The sequence below is a fragment of the Sinocyclocheilus grahami genome, unplaced genomic scaffold, assembly GCF_001515645.1.
Source record: "Sinocyclocheilus grahami isolate Dianchi unplaced genomic scaffold, SAMN03320097.WGS_v1.1 scaffold2260.1, whole genome shotgun sequence".
NCBI lineage: Eukaryota > Metazoa > Chordata > Actinopteri > Cypriniformes > Cyprinidae > Sinocyclocheilus > Sinocyclocheilus grahami.
Window position 1 is genome coordinate 13360 of NW_015507439.1, and position 10607 is coordinate 23966.

Below are 10607 nucleotides of genomic sequence, written 5' to 3' on the forward strand. Positions count from 1 at the left end.
TCGCACACTTACATTCTCCTTACACATGCATACATTTCTACTCATAAGAGAAGAATGTATGTATGTGTGAGCAGTGTTGGGAGTAACGCATTGCTAATAAAATTTGGTTATTTTAATTAACAGTTCAGAAGGGGTGCTAAAAAACTATTTAAATTGAGTGAAAATAATGAACGCCTATAAGCTTCAGCATACAAATCCAGCCACCTTTAGATTTTTTTTTTCTGTGGTATAAACTTCTCATATGCCACTGTTATTAGTGATATGCCAACTGCCAAATATGACACTTACAAATTAATACAATTTATGAACGCACATAGAAAAGAGAGAAAGTAGGGATTTTTTTCAATTTTTTAATTTTATTTTTATTTATTTTTTTTACACATCTATTTAGTGATTTTTTTCTGATCATCAAGTGTCAGTCACTCTCAATGCCAACTGGCAGGAAAACATGGTAAATTCTAACCATTTTTTACAATAGATAAAGTGCCAACATTTCATACAACTATTTCCACACAGTGGCATAGCAGACGGGCACGCACTGCGGGGGTGAATGCCAGAATGAATTATGGCTTGTACGGCCCCTCATATATATATATATATATATACACACACACACACACACACACACACACACATTATGCTTTTAGTTACATTTTCCCGCATCTGTTCACACTCCATACACACTCCATACACCATAACACCAAACTCCATAACTTTATTTTTTTAAATAAATATTTTCACTGTTAAAGACAGTTCATTAAAAACATATTAAGACATCTCACTATCCTAAAAACACAGTTCAAGCTTTCAGTTTAGATCTACATTTATTACATGCTTAACTAATGTCTTAATGGAAGTCACTGTAGTTCTCCTGTGTTCATATGAAGTCCAACAGAAATTACAATACACACCGATAATGTACTTTTTACTTTGATGTCAGAGTTTACAAAAAAACAAACAAACAAACAACAACAACAAAATTTAAGAAAGTTCTGAACTACTGTAGGTGTTTGTAATACCAAACCACTTGGCCTTTTGACATTAAACCTTAGAGTGAGTTATCTCCTCTATACCACAAACACACAACATATATGTGATGATAATGAATCTGAAGAAAGATAAAAAAAGGAGCTCTTACCTGTTTCACCAACGCTCATGACCAGTGATAGCACTACAAATGATCAGGATGAAACCAGCACTGTGGTTTTCACACTCTCAAGAACACACTCTGATGTGATGCATGCACCTTATATTTAATATGTGGTTATGAAACTTCACCTTCTGCAGATAATGGTAACAAGGCCATCTTCACAGTGTTGTCATTAGACTAAAGGCATAAAACAGAAGTTAAACTGTGAGAAACCTTACATCAGTCCATATAATGTTTTCAAACCTATGTGTATGTTCCAAATTAACCAAGAAAATAATTGCTTGATTGTGCATTTGATAATTTTTGACTAATTAATAGCAATTTGATAATTAAATAAAAAGGAACAACTTTAAAACATGCTGATGAATTAGAATCACTAGAACATTACAGATCCTTCCTGAATGTCCAAATCTAAAGGTTTTATCTCTAAATCTCTAAATATGGTCATACATAGTTTTTTTTACCTGTAGCAACTGCCGCACATGGCATTACAGAAACACTTTCATTTTAGGGAGAAGGAAGATGCTGTGTCGGAACAAGTCACCAGCAGGTGGTGCAAAGAATGATTCCAGTTTTATTTCAACTGCTTACACACAAAATCTTTACTTTTCGCACAGTTTCTGAAAGCTGACACTCAAACAGCAGATGCACACACCAAATCTGCAAAACCATACACTAATTCTCGGCCTTTGACTCAGTTTCATAAAACACTTTTTGTAAAACACAACACACAATTCTCTATGTAACACACACACATCTAACAGGAATTAATATTATGGCAAAGGTGTTTGCAAATGCTTTTGAGATGTGTTTGTGATGTTTTGAATGCAGTGCTTCATTTTACAAGAGATGTGAGGCATTTTGCATTTTGTGTGTGCAATTCATGGATTTGTGTGTAAAGTTTTGAAAAAAAAGAGGCAAAGGTTTGAAAATGTGTGTAAGCAGTAAAAAAGAAAAGAAAAAAGTGCAACATGTCCCGTTTATACAAACCAGGGCTGCGTTTCCCAAAAGCATCGTAAACCTAAACTGATTTTAGTACCAATTGTCACCAATAGAGCTATGATCAATTTAGGATTGCAATGCTTTGGGAAATGCAGCCCAGATTAGTAGCAATTAATTTCTTTATTGTGTTTCTTAAAACAGAAACAACGAGGCTTAATGGTTGAAAAACACATTAAAACATGTAAATTATACAAACATGTCATTGTAAAGGAAAACACACTTGCACACACTTGCACACACTTGCACTTTTAAATAATTATTGGTTTAAATAATTAATGACTGCACGCTATTTATCTTCAGTCTCTCTATACATTGCACCAGTGTTCTCAGGCCGATACTGTGCGTGAAGCACCTTCAACTCCTCTATGAACTTGTTACGGCAACCACCCCCTTGTGATTACATATGGTGCTCCAAGTTCTTAACCAAACTTAGGAAAAAACTGCCTCTGTATAAGTATTTCGTCACTGGGTTTTCTTCCCTTCAGTGTGATGAAAGAGTTATACTCATTTCCCCTCTAGCCAAGTTCAGTGTAGCGTCCTGGATGCTCAGACATTGCCTCAAACATCCTGATTCACTACAAATTGCCTTACGGGCAGAAATTCTCTTTTCTGACCTTGAGTCAAGTTTTGAGCTTGAGTGAAAGTTTGTTTTGTGATGCCATAGGTGAACGCAGTCAAAACCTGGCAGATCCCAGATCCTGGTTGTAATATAAGGAAGTGAGAAATGGACTTTGATAACAGTCGGGAAACATCCCATTCTTAAAACCTTGAGAGCAGCTTTACAAACATATTTTATGAGCTAATAAAACAATTGAATATGATTATTCTGCCTCTACTGGCGCAAACCTGTTTGATCACCATGGTTGGTTCTCACCTGCAATCCGGTAACTTATTTTTTTTTTTGGTGCAATCAAGTTTCACAAGCAAGTGGAAAACGTACATATTTTTATTGTAATTTAGCTCTTAAGGCCGTTTAACACTGAATGCGATGCGAACAAGTGAGGCGAATTGCCAATGTACGTTGCTTTCACACCAAGTGCGAAACGATTGATCACCTTCTGCTAATATGTATTATTATGTACTATTATGCATTTTTTATTCATTTAGCCTATGTATCTCGTATACGGCTTTTACATCGTCCGTTGCTCAATACACAGCATTACGTTAAGATAAACAACTTTTGGTTCTTCATCAGAAACATAAACTATCCGTAATGCTTATACGAATACATCTGGAAATATAATTACAGCCTTTAGAGGTACAATTAGCATAAAGCTACATTTCAAAACCTATGTAATTATTAATGTTTTTGCTCAAACCCCACTTTAATTTTAATAAATAAATAAACATTTTATTTCTACACAACAAGACAAAAGGGTTGTGTGGCATTCAACTCGATTTCAGAATCAGAATCAGAAAGAGCTGTATTGCCAAGTGTGCTTACACACACACACACACAAGGAATTTGTCTTGGTGTCAGACGCTTCCAGTACACAGACAGGATGACAAGTGACCAGAGGCGGACAATCCAGGGGTCAGAAAGTAAAAGTCCTGCCATATGTTTATTCCACCCATGAACTCAGCAGCTGATTTCAGCAGAGGAGGAACCAAGTCATTCCTTTCAAGTCACAAACGAGTCTCGAGTCAAAGCCCAAGTCCTCAAAGAGTTAAAGTTAATGAGATAATTAAGTGACTAATTAAATGATGATTGTGCATTAGTGATGAACACCTGCTGTTATTGAGAATTACAGAGGATCAGATGTTGATGTTTTATTGGTTAAAATGAGACCACTATCATGGAGGTCAGTGTTTGCTTTAGTTGTGTTCTTGAGCATTTTCAGTACTTTAAAGCAGTTAGTTTTTAAACAATTACAGTATTGCTTTACAACAAACAGTTCTGCATTTGTACAGTAAAAGTTTGAGAAAGCAGCTTAAACAGGTTGCTTTTAACTCACGTGAGTGACTGTCTGTTAAGGTGTTACGCTTCAGTTTACAGACTAGAACTCAGCTATTACACAACCTAAAAATGAAGTTTCTTAAATATTGGAAAAATAAATATTAAGTTGCTCAAGCTTCTAGACATTAACACTTATCTGATCCTCAACAGTGGTGACAATAATTACTCATGCTGCAGTGCATGATGGGAGTTTTTACTATGGTGTTACCCAGCATGCATTGCAACATGAAGCTTTTTTTTTATTGTCACCATTGTTGAGATTCATATGCTGGTTCTTGATGTCTGTGTATGTCTAATTAACTCATGAGTGCAAATATTTAGAATTAAATTTAGTTCACAATAACTGTTGAAGTAATATTTTCATTATATGCAGAAGTTTAACAAGGTTGGTAAATCAAAACCGCAACACATAAAAATAAACTAGCATGGAAAAAACCTGGTTGTCCCCTGATGATTACCTCATAATTTGATAACAGCTGTCAGCTGCTCTCTGCAATGCACTGAGCTCATAGCTTTCCAACACCTTAAGAGCTTATTCGAGACGTGAAGGGTCAACAGCCCAACTAAAACAAACACTGATCCACCTGATGGTGGCATCATTTTAACCAATAAAACATCAACATCTGATCCTCTGTAATTCTCAATAACAGCAGCTGTTCATCACTAATGCACAATCATCATTTAATTACTCACTTAATTATCTCATTAACTTTAATTCTTTGAGGACTTGGGATTTGACTCGAGACTCGTTTGTGACTTGAAAGGAATGACTTGGTTCCTCCTCTGCTGAAATCAGCTGCTGAGTTCATGGGTGGAATAAACATATGGCAGGACTTTTACTTTCTGACCGCTGGATTGTCCACCTCTGGTATTGCACATAGTGGGGAGAACATTAACTGTTTGTGCGGTAGATGGCCTGAGGGAAGAAGCTTTTCCTATGTCTGGCTGTTTTGGTGCTCAGCAGAGGTGTAAAATCCAGGTTCAGAAAGTAAAAGTCCTCCACAGTATTTTGTTCCAATCACCTGGATTTGCTAATTAGCACATTTTTTCAGCCAGGAGATCAGAGAAGGGACCAAGCCATTCCTTTCAAGACACAAGCAAGTCTTCAAGTCATATCCCAAGTCCTCAAAGAGTTAAAGTTAATGAGATAATTAAGTGACTAATTAAATGATGATTGTGCATTAGTGATGAACACCTGCTGTTAACAATCAAAATCACTGAAGAAAAGAGAACTTCATCTGACTTCAGCCACAGCCTTGAATGAAATCAACTGAAAACATTAAATCTCTCAAGATCTGATTCAACATCTCCACAAACAGCATCACCAGCTTCACTCATTACTAACCAGACTGACTTTATTTTATGTCTGCAGAATATTTTACTGGGAATTAACAGGTTTAGATGTTGGTTTTATTGGTCAAGAAAAAGAAAAAAAACATGATGCCACCATAATTGTGGTCAATGTTTGATTTAGTTTGTCTCTTGACTCTTATTAGAAATTCAAAATAGTCTGTTTCTAAGCAATTGCAATATTGTTTCACAGCAAATATTTGTGCATTGCTGAATCAAACCTTGAAATAGCAGATGAGCTCGATTTCAGCGTGTAATTCATGATTAATGAATATCATGAAGTGATCTATCACTTGGGTTTACGGAAAGACATTCAGCTATTTATAAGCAGCAAAAAAAGAATTCAGATTAAACAAATGCCACTGTAATGCTTCAATATTGAAATAAAATATCTAGAGATTGTAACAATTCAGGCTTTTAGACATGAACACTTATCATGTGATCCTCAACAGTGGTGACAATAATTATTCATGCTGCAGTGCATGATGGGAGTTTTTACTATGTGTTACCCAGCATGCATTGCAGCATGAAACTATTTGTTGATTGTCGTCATTGTTGAGATTCATATGCTGGTTCTTGATGTCTGTGTGTCTAAACAGTACAAGAGCTAAATTTTTATGTTATATCACATCACATGGATTGAAATTTTATTACTATTAAAACAGTACACTGCTTGCATGATGTAGTTTCACAGGGAAAACTAGAAACAAACGCAAAGTGACAATAATTATTCATGCTGCAGTGCATGATGGGAGTTTTTACTATGTGTTACCCAGCATGCATTGCAGCATGAAACTATTTGTTGATTGTCGTCATTGTTGAGATTCATATGCTGGTTCTTGATGTCTGTGTGTCTAAACAGTACAAGAGCTAAATTTTTATGTTATATCACATCACATGGATTGAAATTTTATTACTATTAAAACAGTACACTGCTTGCATGATGTAGTTTCACAGGGAAAACTAGAAACAAACGCAAAACTTCCACCAAGAAAAAAATTGTTCAAGCAAGAGTACAAGGCCGACTGCTGTTACCGGTTGTTATCGAGGGATAACATACCTCGGAATGTCGTGACTGACCAATCAGAATCAAGTATTCCACAGGGCCGTGTAATAAGTTTGGGTAACAACGGGGTAACAACCAGATATGCAACCTGCAAAGAACTGTGTAACTTTATTGTAATTATATTGTACCCATCCAGTACCTCCGTGTAGGTATAAGGGAATACTATGCAAAGTTTGGGGAATAAAGGGGTAACAAACTGTAAAATTACAAATCATTTATACTGTAAGTATTTTGAAACTAAGAGGTACCTATTCTAATATTACGTGGCATGTATGGCCTTAACAACAATCTTATGTTTGGGAATTATTTAGAAAGACAAATTTTATATTGGTATTTTATTATAGGCGTATAGGAATTTTTAACCATGGGGTACACATTCTATTATTAAAGGATGGACATGATGGAGATTACTGAACAACAAAATTGCACTCTCAAAAAGGATGTGTTAATTAATAACACATTTTTTGTGTTTTATGGCCATTTTAACACATTTTGTGTAATTGTAAGTTGATCATGTGTAAAAAGAAAGAGAGAGAGAGAAACACAATAGGTGTTAACTATCATCCAATCACATTGCTGCCTGCGTCACTCCACAAGCTGTTAACCAAATTTGCGTCTCTTTTTTCATTGGTGGATGACATGGATGCACTCATATCAGGTATATGGAGTTCCCCGCTAGAAATGTAATGTTCCCAGAGCATTCTCAGAGCGTCCCGCCGGTGTCAATGACGTTCCCAGAACGTTTCCCGAGATGCTCATGATGTGGAGTTTTTAAAGGGTTGGGGGATGTTATTTGGAGGACCTTCAGGGGTTAAACATGCTCAGAGTGTTTGGTCCCACACTACAGAGTGTTACAATAACACTGAAGCAGAGTTTAACTTAATGAGAATGTTAACAAGCAGAATTACTGAAGGAAAGAGAAACAGAAAAAAAAGAGACAAACAGAAACACAACTACAACTTACTTAGTCACAGCCTTAGATGAAATCAACTGAAATAAAAATAATAAAATAGGTAGCATACTGTAATTCATCAAACATTCTGCACCCTTTTCCCCCTTGCTGGAGAACAATCATGCTCAACATGAAGCCGTGCAATGATGTAATCCAAGCGATGATAGTAGTAGACGTAATAGTGTAGTCGGATGCCTTTTTTTATAAGGTACATTTTTAATTTAGTTTTTGTAATGTATTAATTACGGGCTATATATATAAAAATAAAAAAAAAGTATACTAATACTACAAGTATACATTTGGTCCGAATATGTTTTAATAGCCCATATTTTCATAAGCCCACATATAAATAATGTGGTTATGTTACAACTCCCCCTTAAAGCTTTTGTCTTTCCATCTCTCCAATCCTACCCTTACAGAAAACCATATGAACTTCACATGTTAAAATCACATATGAAATATGCAAAACACATGTGAAACCCATGTGTAACGCACACAAAACGTGGTTTTGGAAAATTTTCATAGTGCAAACATGTGAAACTCATGTGATCACATATTGCACGTGTTGATGAAAAATGTTCCAAAACCACGCTTTGTGTGTGTTTCACATGTGAAGTTCATGTGTTTTTTTCTGTAAGGGAAATAATTGATAATAAATAATAAAATAATATTGGGCTTGTTTTTGAAGCCTAAAGAAGGCTAAAGTAGTTCCAAGCAGGTTTTGACAGCATTGTGTGTACATATCACTTCGACAAATGATTTCAGTTACTTTAAAGGTCCTTACAGCCTAAAACAGCAAAATAACTAAAACCCACAACAACACTGACCAAGCTAAATATAGTAAATAATAAGATAAAAACAACAAATTGCCATTGTTTTTGTCACAAAATTAGGTTTTGTTATGCTCTCTCTCTCCCTTACAAACACACATACAGTACAGAGACACACATGCACACAGAAATGTATTGTCAGCGCTGCTCTGATGATTTGATCAGTAAAATAGTTTAGCAACTTTAAAGCTACATGGCATTTCTCACAAGCGAGGTAATAACAGCGCTCTTTTTGAAGATAAACTTACAGTTTCGCCAATAATAGAGACGCTGCTGCAGAACATGGTTGAAAGACACACAGGTAATAAACACACACTTAATCTCTCTCATAACTGCATTAAAAATGGCATCATCAACGGCTGTCTTCAATTTCTCTGTGTACTAATGCCTGTGGTGTTGGAGAGCAGTGAGATCGGTGCTTTGCCGTGAATAAATGTTATCAAATGATGGGAAAATTGGCAGTGGCAAACCTGATAAAGTCCAAGCTAGTTATTTTATTACTTAATATGTTCAGATTTGGAATTATAAACATTGTTAAATTACAGCATGTTATCACAGTGTTACTCTAATAGTTACAATGCATTGATGAGGAGTCTATATTATGTATTTAATTAAGTGAACACCAGTGTTATTAAGACACACACAGACATCAAGAACCAGCATATGAATCTCAACAATGGTGACAATCAACAAAATGCTTCATGCTGCAATGCATGCTGGGTAACACCATAGTAAAAACTCCCATCATGCACTGCAGCATGAATAATTTAACTCCCATCATGCACAATGGCATTTGTTTAATAGTACCTTTTTTCTGTTCTGTAACAGCTGAATGTAAGTCAATATACTATAGAGAGACACCTTCACAATATTCACAAGTGAGGTAAAAGCGGAACATGTAAGCTGCTTCCTCAAGCTATTAATTTGGCAATGTGCAAATACACAATTATTTGTTGTAAATCAATAATGTAACTATTTAAAAGCAACCAACTTTGTATTATTAATAGGGTCAAGAGCCCAACTAAAGCAAACACTGATCTCCATGATGGTGCCATCATTTTAACCAATAAAACATCAACATCTGATCCTCTGTAATTCTCAATAACAGCAGGTGTTCATCACTAATGCACAATCATCATTTAATTAGTCACTAATTAAATGATGATTGTGCATTAGTGATGAACACCTGCTGTTATTGAGAATTACAGAGGATCAGATGTTGATGTTTTATTGGTTAAAATGATGGCACCATCATGGAGATCAGTGTTTGCTTTAGTTGTGTTCTTGACCCTTCACTTCTTATCTTAAATTTCTCTGTGTACTAATGCATGTGATATAGGAGAGCAGTGAGACCAGTGCTTTGCCGGGAATAGCTGTTATCAAATGACGGGAAAATTGTCAGTGGCAAATTTAATCAACTCCAAGCAAGTTATTTTATTATTTAATATGTTCAGATTTTGAATTATAAACATTGTTAAATTACAGTATGTTATCACAATGTTACTCTAATAGTTACAATGCATTGATGAGGAGTCTACATTATGTATTTAAATAAGTGAACACCAGTGTTATTAAGACACACACAGACATCAAGAACCAGCATATGAATCTCAACAATGGTGACAATCAACAAAATGCTTCATACTGCAATGCATGCTGGGTAACACCATAGTAAAAACTCCCATCATGCACTGCAGCATGAATAATTGTCACCACTGTTGAGGATCATATGATAAGTGTTCATGCCTAAAAGCCTGAACAATATGTTTACCCTTTCATTCAATATTTATTTATTATGGTGGCATTTGTTTAATAGTACCTTTTTTCTGTTCTGTAACAGCTGAATGTAAGTCAATATACTATAGAGAGACACCTTCACAATATTCACAAGTGAATTAAAAGCAGAACACGTAAGCTGCTTCCTCAAGCTATTAAGTTGGCAATGTGCAAATACACAAATATTTGTTGTAAATCAATAATGTAACTACTTAAAAGCAACCCACTTCGTATTATTAATAGGGTCAAGAGCCCAACTAAAGCAAACACTGATCTCCATGATGGTGCCATCATTTTAACCAATAGTATACATTTAAGATAAAGATACAATAATCTGCAGCATAGTTAAAATATATTGTTAATGTTATTCCTAATTAAGGCCCTTGGTGAACCTTTACTATGAGTTGGTTTGTAATGATGATTAAATGTGAACATTGTTTAAGTACCACTAAATGCTCCTCAGATCTCTGTAACTTCACAATGAAGTCCAGCAGTGTCTTTACAACTGCAGTGTGGTCATCGAC